This window comes from Octopus bimaculoides, chromosome 16, assembly GCF_046866305.1.
Source record: "Octopus bimaculoides isolate indiv1 chromosome 16, ASM4686630v1, whole genome shotgun sequence".
NCBI classification, from domain to species: domain Eukaryota; kingdom Metazoa; phylum Mollusca; class Cephalopoda; order Octopoda; family Octopodidae; genus Octopus; species Octopus bimaculoides.
Window position 1 is genome coordinate 45,611,169 of NC_142943.1, and position 18,665 is coordinate 45,629,833.

Genomic DNA, 18,665 nt, shown 5'->3' on the forward strand with positions numbered 1-18,665 from the left:
AAGCATGAACGAGTTTATTCTATGGAACATCAGTATTTGTTTTGGATCATTTAAGCATATCTTTTAATGTTAGCACCACGAGTTACTTGGCATCACGACTTGTTTCTTTTAATATCACTAACTTCAATATGTCTTCTTTCATAGTTATTTCAGAGGAAACTTCGCAAAGAAATAACAACATTTGTAGAATGCCTTGCTGTTTGTGTATTCAGCGAGAGCTGAATTATTTAAATAATTTTGTAATACCTACAACAACAGCACGCATCTCTATAGTGTGGCGTGAATCTGGTGTTTCTGCTTTTAGTCGGTTATTTTCTTACACTGCAACGATCTCAGTTATATTCATCGTAGCAAATTTGCCATCAGAATACAGGCATTTAACAAGCCTTGTTCCATGTTATAAGATTAGCTTCAGCTGTTATAAAAGCTCCTTTACTGAATGCTATCAACAGTATTCACTGGGTATTTAATGGTTAATTCTGTTTTAGGTGGATAATCATACGAAAAACCTTAGTGGTTTGCATCATCTCGGTTTCAAGCCACTGGGTTTCTAAGGATTCATATCTGACAGATAAAGCAGAAAGGTTTACATCGTTTAGGGGTGAAAGCAAAATCTCCCTCTCAGCCTGGCTTGAATTTGTGTGGTGGACCCGATTGAAAGGGTTGAAGACGGATAGTTTCCTCTTTGGTCAAGGCCTCATTGACTTTTTCAGGGTCCACCTGAAAAGGATAGTGAGGCTAGAGAGGGAAGTGCAGTCACCCTGTAAGTTTGTTGAAAGGTAGCAAGCATGACCCATGTGAATGGACCTACTCTAAGTGTGCGCCTGTAGACCGGATTGAATGAGGAGGAGGAGGAGAGGAGGAGAGGGATGTCTACCTGAGGTGCCTTTGGTGTTAGGGGGGTCCAAAGTGTGTGAGGTTTCTTTAGTCACCTCTCGGTGAAACTCCCCCCTATTGGGGAAGTGTATTGTTGGTTTAATCTCCTTGTTAATTGTTGTGTTTTTTTTTTTTACTGTTTTCACGTTTAACCAACGTCTCTCGTCTGTGTATCGTCCTTTATGTTTTGTGTTCGTCCCTGGTGACCAGTAAAGGAAGTATTATTATTTCCATTATCATCTTCTTTCAGTTTTGCTTCCATTTCTTACCGAGTGTCTTCCTATTATTATTATTATTATTATTATTATTATTATTATTATTATTATTATTATTATTATTACTCTTTACCACAGGTTTTGCTGAAGCTTCTGGAATCTTACATGCGTAGCGGGCTTGCTACCTGCAGCATATAGTACCATGCTATCCATTCTTTTCGGTTATCTAATACTTTCCTGATTATTCTGGCCGTGTAACAGTTCTGCTAGGCACACTATTCCAATTTCCTTTATATTCCTCTTGGTGCCTCCTGATACTGTTCCCAAGGACCCAACAACAATTGGCACTATCTTCACCTTCTTCATTTTCCATAGCCGGGCTATTTCATACTTAAGAGGGTATATTTATCTATCTTTTCGTCTTCCTTCTTAACTATTCGTGTGTCGAAGGAGCATGCAACATCAACTGTATACCATATATGGTGCATCTTGTCGACCACTACAAGGTCCGGTCTGTTATGCTCTAGCACCTGATCTGTTTGGATTGTGCGGTTTGTGCTCATACCACGTCTTGCCTCTCTCCTTTATCCCCACTTTTCGCACAGCTTCCAATGTAGTACTTTCGCTACCTGATCGTGTCTCCACAACTTGTAGTAGTTTTGGGCAAGTCAAAGGCACTCGTTCGTGATATGGTTGATGGTTTCAACCACACTATTGCAGTTGTGGCACAGCGGAGACACTTGCTCATTTCAAAGGTTGACCCTCCAGTTCGTGCCCAAAACTTGATCTTACGCTGCCAATATAGTGCTATCGGTCTCTTTTTTTTAGGGTTCCTTTCATCAGCCAATCCCACCTATTTTCTCCAGCAACTTCTGTTGTGACTGCATGGAATTGATTGTGTAGTCCCTTCTTGCGTAATTCTTCTTCATGTCCTTTTTGAACTTTTTCCTTTGTTTTTCCTTTTTTCTCTGCTTTTAATACTCCCTCGTTCCTAACTGTCACAACAAAGTTTCCTTACTTTAGGCTAGGCATCTCTTTAAACTCTCAAGTTCGATACACACGCAGTCTTCCACGCGTTTCAGTCTGTTTTCATTTGCTCTCTTCATGTACAGGCGATCGGTGTCCGCACGTGGATGATGGCCTCCATGCATCGTTAGAAGCTTTCGTGCCTTTCTGTCCATCTCCTTTAGTTCTTCCTCTGTCCACTTCCGGATTCCAGCGCCATACCGAACTACTGCGACTGCGCGCAGGTTTATTGCAGAAATTATGTTCCTGTCATTTAACTTTGAAGTCAATATTTTTGTCACTCTCCGCAGGTACTCTCTTTTTGTCTTATCCTTCATGTCATTGAGTTTGATTCCATCTGCCTCAAGTATTCCCAGGTATTTATAGCTGGATTGAGGTTGAATTGCCTTCATCATTTCACCACTTGGCAACCATATGCCTTCTGTTCTGAAAAGCTTTCCTCGTCTCATCACCATCGTAGCACATTTTGAGAGACCAAACTCTATCATTGAAGAAAATCCGCACAGACTGGACTAGGCTGTCCAATTCTTATGTAGGTTGAAATAGTATTTCCTTCTACAAATATCAATATCGGTGAGCTGGTAATAACGTTAGAACGTCGGGGAAAATGTCCTCTACTGTTTGTTCTGGGTTTCACAGTTCAAATTGTATCGGAATCAATTATCCTTTCATCCTGTTGAAGGTAAACAATATAAAGCACCAGTCAAATACCGAATTCAACCAACTTCCTCTGCACAAAATTGCTGGCCTTGTGCTTTAAATAGAAGCTATTATATCTGTATTGTGCTGCGAAGTTATAAAAAAAAGGTTGGTAACTATTTGTAGAAAGGAATATTATTTTAACCTACGACAGTTCCTTTGCTTTGTTTAGCTTTTTGTTTTGCTTTTTTTTAATTAAAAATTTTTTTTTTTTTTTTTGATGGGGCGCAGGAAATTACATTCTTTGAGGTTTTGTCTTGTGGGATTCTTTTTTGAAAATTTTATTACTATCTTTAAATGCCATTATACAAAATGTTGCGCAAAGTATAAAAAATAATTTTTTTTCTCTCTTGCTATTCATTGCTGCGTCAAAAATATCAAACTACTAATTAAAAGTACGTTTTTTTAAAAAATTTATATTAAAAAATGTTACTCAAACATTTTTAATAACTTATTTTCTGTAAATTCAGTTTCATATGTTACATCCTTTGTTTTTCTTTTTTGAATACTCACTTTTATATTCTGGTTTTATAGTTTGTGTCAAATACTATTTTCTGCGTATTTTATATTATTCTTTATTTTCGATCATTGGATGTTAGATTCATTACGTATAAATTAATATTCCAAATGGCCAAATGCTACTTTTCCCACAAAATTATAAGATACGTTAATAACAACGCCTCATGTACTTCATTTCTTTTTTTAACTCTCGCGTATCATTTTCAGTTTTATGTTTGTCAACGATATATTTAATATTGGTTTCAAATTGTTGGCACAAGGCCAGCAATTTCAAAGGAGGAGCTAGTCGGTTACATCGACTCTAGTGTTCATCTGAGACTTATTTCATTGACCCGGAAATGGACGAAAAGCAAAGTCGATCTCGACGGATTTGAACTCAGAACATAAAGACAGAGGAAATGCCGCTAAGCATTTTGTCCAGTGTGCTCGCCGCCTTGATAGTTATCATGTCTTTGTTACCATACTTAACTCATCCTAAGTCATCATGAGGTGATATAATGCTCACGGCAGAGAAATGGATAAGCAGTAAATATTTTGAGGAAGAATGATCAATTTATAACAAAAGCCGCATTCAACTGATATCCCAGGTTGAAACAATCAATTGGAATCAACTAGGATCAACTGGAACCAACCGGAATCCTGGATTGAAATAACTGGCACCCCACACTGAAACAACATTTGTTGTTGTTGTTGTTGAATCCTCAGGCTAGCCTTGTTTGAGTAAAACTGTGAGCTAAAGTACTCCATCTGCTATCACCCCATCTTATTTATAAAGCATAATATATCTAGGACAACATTATCCACTGTAGCCCTCCCTGATGGTGGGGTTTGATTTGCAGGACATTTGTCAGCTACTTCTAGTAGTTCAAGAGACGGCATAGATGGTCCCTCGTATTAGACTTAAATGTTTGTTGAGTCTGTTTTTCACTGTTTTCAATTCAAATGCTTACATACTTCTATTCTTTCTCTGAGTCTCGATAATGGATTGGTTTTGGCGATGATCATTCCACAGACACAAATACACTTGAGATAATTCTCAGGCAGATTCAACGGAACACAGTGTTACAATTACAAGGTCGCACCTTTAAATTACAGGCACAGTTCATTCGACGGGTACCCACACAGTTTCCGTCACCCATTGTCACTCACAAGACTTGGGTCAACTCGAAGTTACAGTAAATGATACTTGTTCAAGTTGTCACACTGTGAGATCGAACCCGAGATCTTGTAATTACGAAGCGAATTTGTAAACCCTTCGGCCATAAATAAACTGATTCATTTTCTTATGAAAGAAACAAAGATATATTCCTTGCTAAAGAATTGGGTCACTTAAAAAAATTTAATTCCTGGTTTAGCTTTCTGCAAATTTACTGTTGATAGGAAACAAGAACTGCAAAAGAGAAACAATACACAAAGTAAAAAGGAAAGGAAAAACAACTGCTGGAATGGCTTAGATAAATTTGATTGGAATTTGTCAATACCAAATATCACTAGATCAAATAAAAATGTAGCTAAATCCAAGAGCTCTGAAGATAAAGACCAACAACAAAAAGAAAAATATGAACTACTGCATTAAAATAGAATTTTTCGTTTGGAGAATTTTACTGATTAAATGAAGAAATTTTTATCATTTTCATTAAAATATTTAGGAAATTTAGCAGCACCGAGTGTAATTTATGCAAATAAGCATCAGCTTCATTCCTTAACAATATTTACTTTATGTACATTATTCATCATTTTGTTTCAAAAGTATGTTTTACTAGCTGACGTACCCGGTAATTCCCGGGAAAGCGGGGCTTATCCCTTGGTTCCGTTCTCATAATTGTTTCGCTAATCCAACAACAGCAATACAAAGTATGTAGCCCTTAAAACGGTTTTCGTGAATTTACAGAGAATACCGAACTGTCTTACACAGGATCTTGTTTTTAAAAATTCCCAGACAGAATTTCCCACATATGTAGTAGATTAACCCAATATTAAAACTTCTCGGTAATATTTCCATGTCTCAGTTTCTCTAAATCTAATAAAACAGTGAATCGCAACGGTTTGGATTCGAATGCCTTGTTGCACTGGTTTCAGCTTTCTGAACTCTGAGTTCAGTTTTCAACTGTGCTTTCATATTATGTATTACTTGGACTGGTGTCCCCATCTTGGTTGTTGCTTTCACTACGTTGTGTACTCACCAGCCTTCTTCAGGTCTTTTATGATTCACCTTAGCTCTGAGTTCAATCCCAGGCAAGGCACTAAAGTGAATCATAGGACACCTGAAGGCGGCTGATGCATACAACAGCCGAAAAATAGTGAAAGCAACAACCCAGATGAATACACCACTCCGATTAATACATAATATAAATTCCTCACCTCAAAAATACAGAATATAATTTTGCTTTCCTTCATTCGGATAAATAAACTGTTCAACACTTCTCTCTCTCTTTCTCTCTGTCATGAATAAAGGGTTTGGTTCCAAATTCTGAGAAAATTACCGAATACGATAGGCACCCGAAGAAGGACATCACGGCTGAAGTGTTGCGACTATAGCAACTAATGAGGACACTAATCTAAATATAGCAGACCATAATGATGAGCTTTTGGTCTTTTACATAGAGAAAGGGGGAGAAGAAGGAGGAGGAGAAAAATGAGGAAGAAGATGAAGAGAAAGAGGAGGAGGAGGAGGAGAAGTAGAGCAGGAAAACAACGACAAAGAAGAAAGAGAAGATGGGGGAAGGGAAGAGGAGGGGTATGAGTAGGATGGCAGGAGGAGAAGGCAGAAGAGGAGAAAATGAGGATGGAGAGGAGGGGAAATGTGGAAGGAGGAGGAGGAAAGAGGGAGGGAGGAGGGGACGATGACTCAAAAACGAGTATTGGTGCAATGTCCCAGTGAAAACATCAATAAAATGGTAACGCAATAGATTTGATATAATGATTTGGGACAGAGAAGAGAAACTGTGTACAGTAGCGGAAATCAGCTGCCCAGCAGATGTTAGATTTCTCAACTATTGATTACAAGTTAAGGTTTATACATGTAACTATTGGGGCACTGGGAATATGTAACAAACTGCCTAAATACCAATCTTGAGAAATTAGACTTCTCAAAACCAGAAAGGAGAAAGCTGATTCGAAGACTACAGATCTGAGCCATCACTGGAACTGTAAAAATTTGTATAATTTTCCAGAAGTTTATCATTTAAGTATATATGGGCATGTCTAGATATGCAAGTATATGCATGAGAAGACATACATAAAACAAACATAAAATCTGCGCGTATACATACATACATACATACATACATACATACATGATGGCCGTCCACTCGTGACCGAGGAAGACCATTGCTGACCTCCAGGAACATTGTGCGCTCTAGGACTAACTTATATTTTGCATTTGCGGCTCCGTTGGTGGCTAATGAGCCCTGCTCTTGACAAGCATACACGACTGCAAACATTGCAGACCAAGCTTTCCCCATTCACTATACGAGCCGTGCGCTTTTGCGCAGCTCGCTTAAGTTCTTCATGCTGGATACGTGCTCTCTCAAAAGTGTCGACCCCCTCCTTAACCTGTTTCCTCCATCTGTGGCGATGACAGGCATTGTTCTCCCAATCAGTGTCCTGCATATCACAGGCCTTTAATGAGGACTTGACACAGTCCTCAAAGCGCAGCCTTGGTTTCTGCCGGAGTCTCCTTCCATTCACAAGTTCTCCATATAGCATCTGCTTAGGAATCCTGCTATCCTTCATTCTAATAAGGTGTCCAGTTCAACGTAATCGGTGCTTGTGCACCATTGCCTCAATACTCAAGATATCAGCTGTCCTCAGGACCTGTGTGTCTGGAATTTTTGAGGTCCAACCAACATTGAGAATGTGTCTGAGACATCTCTGATGAAAGCGTTCAAGGACCCTTACCTGACGTTTGTACAGAGTCCATGTCTCACATGAGTAGAGGAGCGATGTCAGTACACATGCACTGTACACAGCAACTTTTGTTTGCCTTGCGATGCCATGCTGGGACCAGACACGAGACTGAAGAGACCGAAAGGAATTAGTTGCTCTCTGCAACCTGAAAGATATTTCCTCATCCAGGGAGCAAGAACGGCTGAGTGTGCTGCCCAGGTAGACAAACTTGTCTACTACCTTCAGAATTGTTCCTTCAACCAAGATAGCTGGTTCCACATATGGATTTCCTGGTGCAGGCTGAAACATATTTCAACAGTCTTGTCCAGGCTAATGCTGAGTCCAAATGCCTTGCAAGAAGCAGAAATGCAATTCATGAGTATTTGCATGTCATCCACTGTATGAGTGACTAAGTCACAGTCATCTGCATAAAGGAGGTCACGAATAATAGACTGGAGAACCTTTGAATGGGTCCCGCCATGCCACCACCAACATTGATCCAACCTCCATCCCATCATGAAATGATTTAATTATAGATACAAAATGATCCGGACATCCAAGTTTGTCAAGTATTTTCCATAGAAAGGCCCTATTTACAGTATCAAAGGCTTTTGTTAAATCAACGAATACCTCAACAAGATCCATATTCTGCTCATAGCACTTCTCCTGCATCTGTCTTGCTGTGAAAATCATATCCAAAGGAGCTAATGTGGAGCTCTTAGGTCCATAAGCTCGCTTCATAAGATGGTAAAGCTTCTTGCTGTCATTTGCATCAGCAGCAACCTTTAAATTTCAAAATCCAAACTGTATTTTGGGTATGTCCCTAGTAGTGTGCCTATAATTAAATGTTTACATATCATTAAGGTATTTACAAATGGTGACTCTGTTTTGACTTTCTCGCTAAAAGCGGTTCTCAAACAGCTCTTTTATTGGCATCACTAGCGTAGCTAGTGTGTGTGCCACTCAGAGCGGCCCTTCCGCCCGCCCCACAAAAAACATATTGCCTACAGCAGACCCAAAAGTTGAGCCCCATTAAAAGTTCCGCCCGGGGCGGACTACCCCTACCTCCCCACCACCTAGCTACGCTAGTGATTGATATCTCTGTTCCTTTAATATAGTCGTCGTTTGTCTTGACGTTAGGACGTTAGGAGGGATGTTATGTGTAACAAAACTATACATGTGCGCGTGCGCACTAGCACACATATCCATTTGCTCTTATACACACATGTATACATACACACACATATGTGTGTGCTTATGTGTATGAGTATGTACACATGAAATAGTGTCACGATTTGTAAACTTAATAATTTATAAACATCTAATTATTAAAGAGGAATAAGTTTCAGAAAAGTCATTTCTATTCATATTTTCAAGAATATATTGTACCAAGAGATTTCTCTTTCTACTACTACTACTACTACTACTACTACTACTACTACTACTACTACCACTACTACTACTACGGCACACGCACGCACACGCACACACATATCAATTAGGTAAGTGCCAACGCACGAAACTCTCAGACTTTGAGTCACTCAGTTCTGTTAAATATATATATATATATATATATATATATTAATATATAAAATCTGTTGTGTCTGTTTGTAACTTGACTATTGTTCATCTAATCACGCTGAAATTTTAAACATGGATACATGAGAGAGATGGGCGTGCCGTAATCCAAAAAGATTTTCGAAATTGTTAGTTTCAAAGTGAGAATCGCTATTTTTGTAATCTTTATGTCCTGTTTGTTCCGCAATTAAAACAACCAGTTGCTCAGACAGCCGGCACATACCATTTCGCTAGCAACAAGGGGAGTACAGGATGACAGTCAGCCAAAACCGTCGCTATGCTGTCTCTCTTCTTTCCTCTCTCTGTGGGGTTAATCTTAATCTTTAGTTACTGTTTCTCATTCAAACTACATAATAGGCAGAATTGTCGGATTAAGACAATAAGGTGTTTTCAGGGAGATTTGGCTGCTATTTCTACCATGTAGAGGTCTGCCTCATTGATATTATATATTCCTTATCCTTTCCAAAACCGAGTTACAAATTTTGACGTATGGGGTATCAAAAGATTCAGTACTATTTTGGCTACAAATTAAACTTAATTTTCATTCACATATTTGCATTCAAAAATTTAACATAATTTTTTCCATAAATCAACTATCGTAAAAATGTTATACGATGACGTCACATTTTCTATATGTGTGTGTACTTTAAAAGACGTCAATCATCACGACACACCTTCACTCACTCACTCTATCTCTCTTCTCACGTACACACAGTTCCTCCAAATTTACTTTATGAGTGATGTAGGACAACAAACCCGAAGGAGGTGTCAACATTTCAGATGATGGGTCGTGTTAGACACAGCGCCGAGTGCTGCAAAAGAGCGAATTAGCCCATCATTTACTCTACAAATGTTTTGTTGTCAGTGCTGCACTTTCCCATATCACCTGTTTCAACATAACTGTAATATATTTTATACAAACTATGCCATTTTAATCCCGAGCAACGCCGGGTGTCTCTGCCAATATATATATATATATATATATATATATATATATAGGTGTCGAAACCATAGTGATATCTGTGAGGCAGCTGATGATGGAGGTATACTGGATTGTTGATTTGTTGATATGACTGTTTATTGTATGTGTGGAATAGTTTTATAAAACATCCATTTGATATATATATATATATATATATATATATATATATATATATATATATATATATATATGTTTATATATATCAAATGGATGTTTTATAAAACTATTTAATAAAACTGTTTATTGTATGTGTGGAATAGTTTTATCAAACATCCATTTGATATATATAAACATAAAAAGTGACACAGGCAGACTGTATGAACCAAGAAAAAGAGGGGAAGAGGACTTATTGGATGCGAACACAGCATTAGAGCAGAAGAAAACAACATAGCATGGTATGTAAAAAATGCCACAGAACCGCTATTTTTAGAAGTAAGAAGGTCAGGCTTGTGTAGGATGAAAGATTGCAAAGATAAAGCATTATACAAGAAATTGAAAACGAATGAAACTGAAAATAGGTGGGTAAAGAAAAGAATGCATGGTCAATTTCGTAGGGATGTTAAAGATAAGTTCAGGTTTATACCTCTAACTGTTGGGGCACTGGGATATGTAACAAACTGCCTAAATACCAACCTTGAGAAATTAGTCTTTTCAAAACCAGAAAGGAGAAAGCTGATTCGACGACTACAGATTTAATCCATCAATGGAACTGTAATAATCTGTAAAACTTTCCAGAAGTTTATCATTTAAGTATATATGAGCATGTCTAGATATGCAAGTATATGTATGAGAAGACATACATGAAACAAAACATACAAATCCTCACATATACATACATACAAAAATACCCTGTTGTTGATGTTGAAATTCCAATGAAGGAACCTTGGATCTAGGTTAGAAACTGGCTCTTACTCTATTAGCCAGAAATCGTGAAATAAAACTGAATAATGACATACATACATATATACACTCGTATCACTCAGGCAGCACCTGTTGAACAACAGCAGCAAAAATAAATATATTAATGCAGTACTGTGCTGAAAAGTGAAATGAGCAACATTGTACGAGTTGGCAGTGAAGTCCTCAAGAAGCACTCTATTCTTGTTGATCTCCTACACAACCCCAAAGCAGTTGGACTTTCTAACATCAGAGAAGACCTGGATGGAAAGCACTCAGCACACAAGAAAAGACTATGCATGGGTATGTTGCCCGGAAGCTTGAAAAAGACAGTAAAATTGACTCGAAGTGCAGACTCTCTTGGACACAAGACCATTACATCACATCGCACTTTGAAGGCTATGCGTTTGCAGTCCAGGAACAAGAGATTGCCACAAAGTATCTGGTGAACAAGAGAGACAGTGACACTCTTGTAATCCCAAGGTGCAACTGCATGTGTAGGCTATGTCATGTTTCTGTGGAAGACATTACGCATGTGATTAGCAGCTGTCCAAAAATGTCGTCACGGTACTACCTCCCTCTGCGGCACGATGTTTTTGCTAAAACAGTTTACAATGCCATCCGCAAAAAAGACTGTCCTGAAATAAACTTAGAAAATCCCTGTTATGGAATATATTTATAAACACCAACCCAAGGAATACTGGTAGAATATTCCCATCAAAACTTCTGTCAAATGTAAGCATAACTGGCCGGATATTGTTGTTTGGGACAGAGGGGCAAAGTATATACTATCATAGAGGTTAGCTGCCCTGCAGATATAAATATCTCTTTGAAAATCAAAGAAAAAGAGGATATCTTTGGACAACTGCTTCGAAACCTCCAGCTTCAATATTTAGACTATGAATTCATATCCATACCAATAATATTTGGATCACTAGGTTTTGTTAGTAAATGCTTAAAGGATAATCTGGATAAACTGGGATTTTCAGAAAGAGAAATCGATCGGCTAATTCGTACATTACAAGTGCAATCTGTGAGTGGAACAGTAAAAGTATGCAAGACTTTTCTCATGTTCCAAATGTGAATTTGTCTGTATTAATTACATCCCAAAGATGAAGCTTTGTATCTTTGTTGGAAATCGGCTCTCTCCTCTGTGGAAGATTTTTAGTAATTAAAGAACAGAAGAGACATACATACATACATACATGCATGCATGCATACATACATACATACATACATACATACATACATACATACATACATGCATAACAAGCAGCTGGGAGGAAGGGAGTTTAGAGATGTGCCAAGCAAAACTAATGTCAGAGTTGCGGGAGCATAGGAAGAATTTAGTTTCAATGTGGCTGAAATACAAGAAAACCTTTGACTCCGTCCCTACCAATAGGAACCTAGAAGCCATTCAACTTGCAAAAGTTCCAGAGAGCATACACAAAACCATAGCTGACCTGGCTTCATCGCGGGCCACCATCATGAATTTAAATACAAGGAGTAATTGAATTATCACAGATAAAGTTCAATATCGCAGAGGTAAATTCCAAAGGGACGGCCTTTCTGTGATGCTCTTCATACTTTTTGTAAATTCCTTGTCATTCACGTTCACTTGGTTCACAGGTTCACTTGGAGACGTAAATACTAAAATTAGTCTCTTTGTGGATAATTTTTAACTGTATGCTAAGAGTATGCATAAGATGTAAAAAAAGCTTGATTTGGTTACAACATTCTTAAAGAGTATAAGGTTGGAGTTTGGTCAAGGAAAACTGTAAATTAGACTAGCTGCATCTCCATCAATGACTTAACTGTTTCTCCTATATCTGATGATGAATGTTACAAGTACCTAAGTGTATGTGAACAGATATCTTACGATGGTACCTGTATCAAGACACGAGTCACAAAAGAATATTACAGCCGGATAAAGAAAATAAGAACCTCCGAACTGTCTGCATTCAATAAACCAAAAGCCCATAACGTGTTTGCAGTACTTGGACTCATACAAACATTTAGGCTACTTGATTGGACGCTTGATGAGATACGAGTCATTGATGGGAAAGCCCGAAAGATACTGACCAGCACAAATAATTTTTACATCAACAGCGACGTAGACAACATCTACCTAAAACGAAAACAAGGAGGCAGACGCTTAGCATCGATGCAGACTGCCCTTGAATTTCGTATCACATCCTTTCGGCAATACCTTTAAACCACTAAGTGTCGAAATGCATCCCTTGGCCAAGTTTGCATACACGAGGTAGATAACTTCATAAGACTTGGAAAGCAGCTCTTTAAGCAACATTCCTTGTCTGATAACCTTGAGCACATGCCTAAAGAAGTTACACAACAACTCTATCGCAACGTATCATCAGATGAAAGGCTGAGCGCATATCAGCAGAATATCATACAGGGATGTGATAGCAGAAAGCACTTGGATGATAGTAACATTGAGCATCAAAGCAGTCTATCGTGGACCAGCAACCGGATTACTAACTCTCATTTTGAAGGGTATGCGTTTGCAATCCTGGAACAATAAATAGCATCCAAATACCCAATGCACAAGAGGAAGAGACGCAGGAAAAACACTAAAATGTGATAATCGATGCAGACTGTGGAGTTAGCACTGAAGATATTAACCACATCATAAGCAGTTGTCCGAAAATGTTATCGCGGTTTTATCTACCGATGAGAAATGGTGTTGCAGCAAAGACACTGTAAAATGAAATCCGTTGGAATGATAATCCAGAAGCCAAACAGATAAGTTCCCACAGTGGGGTAGAGGCTATGGCCGCTTATAATCTGTAAGAGTACTGCTGGAATGTCTCTGGGAAAACCTCAATAAAATGCAAATGTAACAGACCAGATATATTGATGTGGGACAAAGAAGAGAAACTATGTACAGTAGGGGAAATCAGTGAGCCAACGGATATCAACACAAAGCTAAAGGTCATTGAGAAAGTTGACGCTGAACTATCGAGATATTTATAGTTAGTCTATCCGGATTACAAGTTCAGGTTTATACCTTTAATTATTGGGGCACTGGAATATGTAACACGCTGCCTTAGCACCAATCTTGAGAAATTAGGCTTCTTAAAACCAGAAAGGAGAAGGCCAATTAGAAGATTACAGATTCAAGCCATCACTGGAACTGTAAAAATGTGCAAAGCTTTCCAAAGGTTTGGCATTTAAGTATATATAAGTGTATGTGTAGACACGTAACTACATGCATGAGAATACATACATGAAGCAAAACATACAAATCTGTAAATGCATTGACTCAAAATGTTGCACATATACATACATACATACATACATACATGCATACATACATACATACATACATACATACATACATACATTGCTTACATATATACTCTGTTGATATTGTTGAAATTTCAATAAAGGCTCCGTGGAACTAAGTTAGAAACCGGTTCTTTATTGACAAGAAATCTTGAGAAATAAAGTTGAATAATAGCATACATACATACCTGTATACACGCACACACACATACACACTCACACACATTTACATACACATTTACATACACCTTTATACATATATATGCTTAATATATACGTGCATGCATATATGTATATGTGTATGTATGTACATATGTCGAATGTGTTGGTGGTAGTGGTGGTGGTGTGTAGGGTTGTTCACATGCTTAGTTTGTGAAGAACCAGGAGGCTCACTACATTAGACGTGTGAATATATGTACATGTAAACACATGTACATATTGTATGTGTGTGTGTGTGTGCATGTATGTATGTTTGAGACACATATACATTTAATTCATAGTTAATTAGTTTGATGTTTGGAACTTTATCGTTTTTAGATGTCATCTAAATGTTTTTGTTTTGTTTTGTATGTGCCAGGGAGACGTGGCACTTATGTATCTTACTTTAATCTGATAAATTGGTCAAAACTGTTCATTCATCTTGTATCTTATAAACATACACACTTGCATGTGTAATGTTTATAGACACACACACTTAAATGTAATATCTACATCTTCGTATGCATGCACGTATATATATATTGTGGGACAAAGAAGAGAAACTATATATATATATCGTCAGTAAATCATAAATCCGAAAGAGCAAGACAGTAATTCGATAAAGGTAGTTATGGCCGGTCTATGGTGTTACCCCGGGTCTATGTTACCCCGGGTCTATGTTACCCCGGGTCTATGTTACCCCGGGTTTCACGTCTATAAAGCGCTTGGCATTACAGCGTCTCTTCAGAAGAGACGCAACGCGCGCATACGGGTTTAGATTTTTATAAAAGGTCAGCAATTTCTGGAGGTGTGTGTGGGGGGGGGGGCTAAATCAATTACATCGACCCCAGTGCGTAACTGGTTCTTATTTTATCGATCCCGAAAGAATGAAAGGTAAAGTCGACCTCGGCAGAATTCGAATTCAGAACGTAACGGCGGACGAAATGCCGCAAAGCATTTTGCTCGGCGCGCTAACAATTCTGCCACCTCGCCGCCTTGTGTGTATTTATATATAATATTAATATGATTGATACTTAAATAGAATCATGAGCCTACGCCGTGTGTTGACTATAGAAAATAACCTCATATTAAGGGATATAAAGCTCGGGAGTTTCTTGGCCCTAATGATTGACTATTTTCTACTGTCAATATACAATGAAGGCTTATAATTCTATTTACAAAATTTCCATCGCCACCGTTTCTTAATTCACGCTTATGTGTGTGTATGTGGGGGAAGGGGCGTATGTATACACACGCACACGTATATATACACAGACACGCATATGTACATATATACATACATGAGTGATAGTTGTGTGTGTGTGTGTGTGTGTGTATACATACGTACATACATACATACATACATACAGCAAAATAGTATTTGACAATGTACGTCCATGTGCTGAAATGCCGCAGATGGTACCTTGGGGTAAATCTACTCAAATATAACAGCATTTTGTCAAGACTATTTCAAAATATATGTCGATCTCTTAGCTGCGCCAACTAAAAGTCGTTCAGTTAGCAACGCAAGTGTCCTTCAGGCAGTTAACGCCAAAGAAATGTCCTTCAGTCAGCAACACTAAATAATTTCTCTCTCATTTTATTCCGAAACAATGAAAAACAGACGAAAAACATATTTGTATTTTCCGTTTTATTTCAAAAGTGAAACTAAGCTTTGCGTTAGCTGTGAGCAACACACGTAAACACAGATGCGTTTAAGTAAATCATTTGGCTTTTCTGTGAATCATGCTAAACAACGTACTTTGCCTTAGCTAAATATTTTTGATAATAAACAGAATTTTCGAGATCGTTTTACAGTTTTCATAAGCCAGAAAGGATGACTTACCTTAAAGCAACTTTAAAGGGGGATTATGTTGCCAGAACCGGCTCGAGTGATGAAGATTTAAAACAAAAATTCCGTATAAATAGAGGTCCATCACATAAGGCACAAGAAACTAATTCTCTTGTGAAAGTCGTGACGTCTTCGCAGCTGGTATTGCGTTTACCGGTGCTAATCTAACTCCGTATTGTAATTACTCTTTAAATTAAGCATCATTCAGTCGAGATACTACTCACTGGAGAATGATGCCATTTCCTACATGCAACTATCTCTCGCCTCAACCCACCATCTCCTCCCTCCTTCATAGATTCTTCTTTCCTTTCGTCCGGTTTTCATATAGACTTAATCTGTCTTGCTACACACAGTGCTCGCTACCTCTTCGCAGAATGTTCTTTCCTCCACCTGGTTCTGCCACTTCTTCACTAAACACATCTCTACCGTTCTATTATCTCTTCTTCTTCTTCTTCTTCTTCTTCTTCTTCTTCTTCTTCTTCTTCTTCTTCCACAGCCACCACCTCCACCAATCCGTATTCACCCCCCCCACACACACATGCGAACACACACTTGCTGTCTCCCTCACATCCCCTCCTTACATCGCCATGCCCACCACTCCTACTCGCCCACTCACCTTCAGCACGTCTATCAACTCCATTATACTAACTTGTATGTCACTATTATTCAACTCAGTGGAGACTTCCCTTCATTGCACTCACCTTCTACCTGCCTCATCGTTCTCCACACACACACACACACACACACACACACACACACACACACACACACACACACACACACACACACATACATACACAGCTCACACGCACGTTGATATTAAATTGATAGTTCCTTCCTTAAATTTCGTTATTTCAAACGCATACACGCATGTATATGCGTTTAGGTATGTATGTATGTATATAGATGTAGAGATAGATAGATAGATAGATAGATAGATAGATAGACAGAAAGAAATTTATATACATACATACATACATGCAATATATTTCTTCCATTATTTCAGTCTTTTTTTTTCGTGTTCCCTTTCTTAATTTCATTCCCTCTTTTCTTCTCTCTAACCTTCCCACTTCCCCCCCCCTCTCTCTCTCTCTCTCTCCTTCGCAGCTAAACAACACCCTCCCTACACCTTCCCACTTCTAAAACTCCCTATTCTTTCTTTCTTTTCCCTTCTTCTTCTACTCTTTCCTTTTAGCCTATTTTCTTCCATCTTTTCTTTCCTTTCTTCACTCTGGGTTTTTCTTTGTTTTTTCTAGTATTTTTATTGTTTTTAATTTTCTTCCTTCTTTCAAACTGTTTTCTCTTGATCATTCATTCTGTCTTTCTTTTTTCTTTCTTCCTCATTTTTGCCATTTCTTCTGTAAAAGATGACAAGCAAGGAAAGAATTGCATCTTATTGACTGGACACACTCACTACTGGCCATTCATAGAGACGTTTCATAAATACATATGCATATATACATTAGTATATATGCATATGTATTCACTCACTCATGTACAAACATGTACACACAACACACACATATATACATACAGTATGCGTGTACGTGAACGAATGCTTGCATACGTATGTTGTATGTATATATGTGTGTGTTGTGACTCATGCATATACATACATAAATACGTAATACATACATACATTCATTCATTCATGAGCGCACGCACACACACACACACACACACACACACACACACATATATATATATATATATATATATATATATATATATATATATATATACAATCGAAGCCGAGATGAATGAACTTGACTCTTGTAAGAGGACTTTTTACTTGACTCCTGCCTTTTTTGTCAATTCAAACACCTCTAAGCGTGAGGCATTATTATATAGTAATGCCCTTATATAAATTATATATATATATATATATATATATATATATATATATATACATGCATGTTTTTGTTTACAGATGTGTTTAGTTGGTGCGTTTGTATGTGTATATATATATCTCTCTTTCCTTTCCTGAGCGTCCAATAATACGATCCATATCACGTCCTCACTTTGTTGTTTTTTTGTTTTTTTGAACTATATATATATATATATATATATATATATATATATATATATATATATATATATATATATATATATACACATATATATATATACGTATGTATGTTTGTAAACACATACATACATATGCACACATATCCACTCATACGAACATATCTTTCTTCCTTCCCTCTCTCTCTTTGTCTCTGTCTGTCTGTCTCTCTCTCTCTCTCTCTCTCTCACTCTCTCTCTATCTCTCACTCGCTTCTTCTTTCTCTTCTTTCTTGCCCTTCGCTTTCTCATCTTCCAAACATCCACCACGAACCACCAAACCGTTATTTACTTCAGTTTATCTAATTTTCAGGGCCAATGTATTCCCCGTATTCTTCAGCCTCAACGTTTGGCGAATCTATCAACAACAACAATCACGTGATTGTTCAACAATCCCCGTCTGCTACCGCAGCTTCAATATTCCACTTCGCTATAGTCTTTCTTCACCTTCAATTCATCCATTTTCTCTTCTCTCCATCCATGCAGATAAATTGCTAAGATAGTCGTACACTTCAGATAAACGATCGTTTTTATTTTTTGTTCTTTGCTTTTTCTTTGTTCTTTG

The 18,665-nt window shown here is 37.8% G+C and overlaps 1 protein-coding gene across 1 annotated transcript in view; it reads right to left on the reverse strand.

Moving 5' to 3' along the window:
- The window catches only part of LOC106868699 (beta-1,3-galactosyl-O-glycosyl-glycoprotein beta-1,6-N-acetylglucosaminyltransferase 3), a 34,110-nt gene extending 17,682 nt beyond the window's left edge, over positions 1-16,428 (reverse strand). The window contains exon 1 of the mRNA XM_014914084.3: positions 16,031-16,428. The gene's annotated coding sequence lies outside the window, so the exon portion shown is untranslated. The remainder of the gene's footprint in view (positions 1-16,030) is intronic.
- Positions 16,429-18,665: the final 2,237 nt, after the last annotated feature.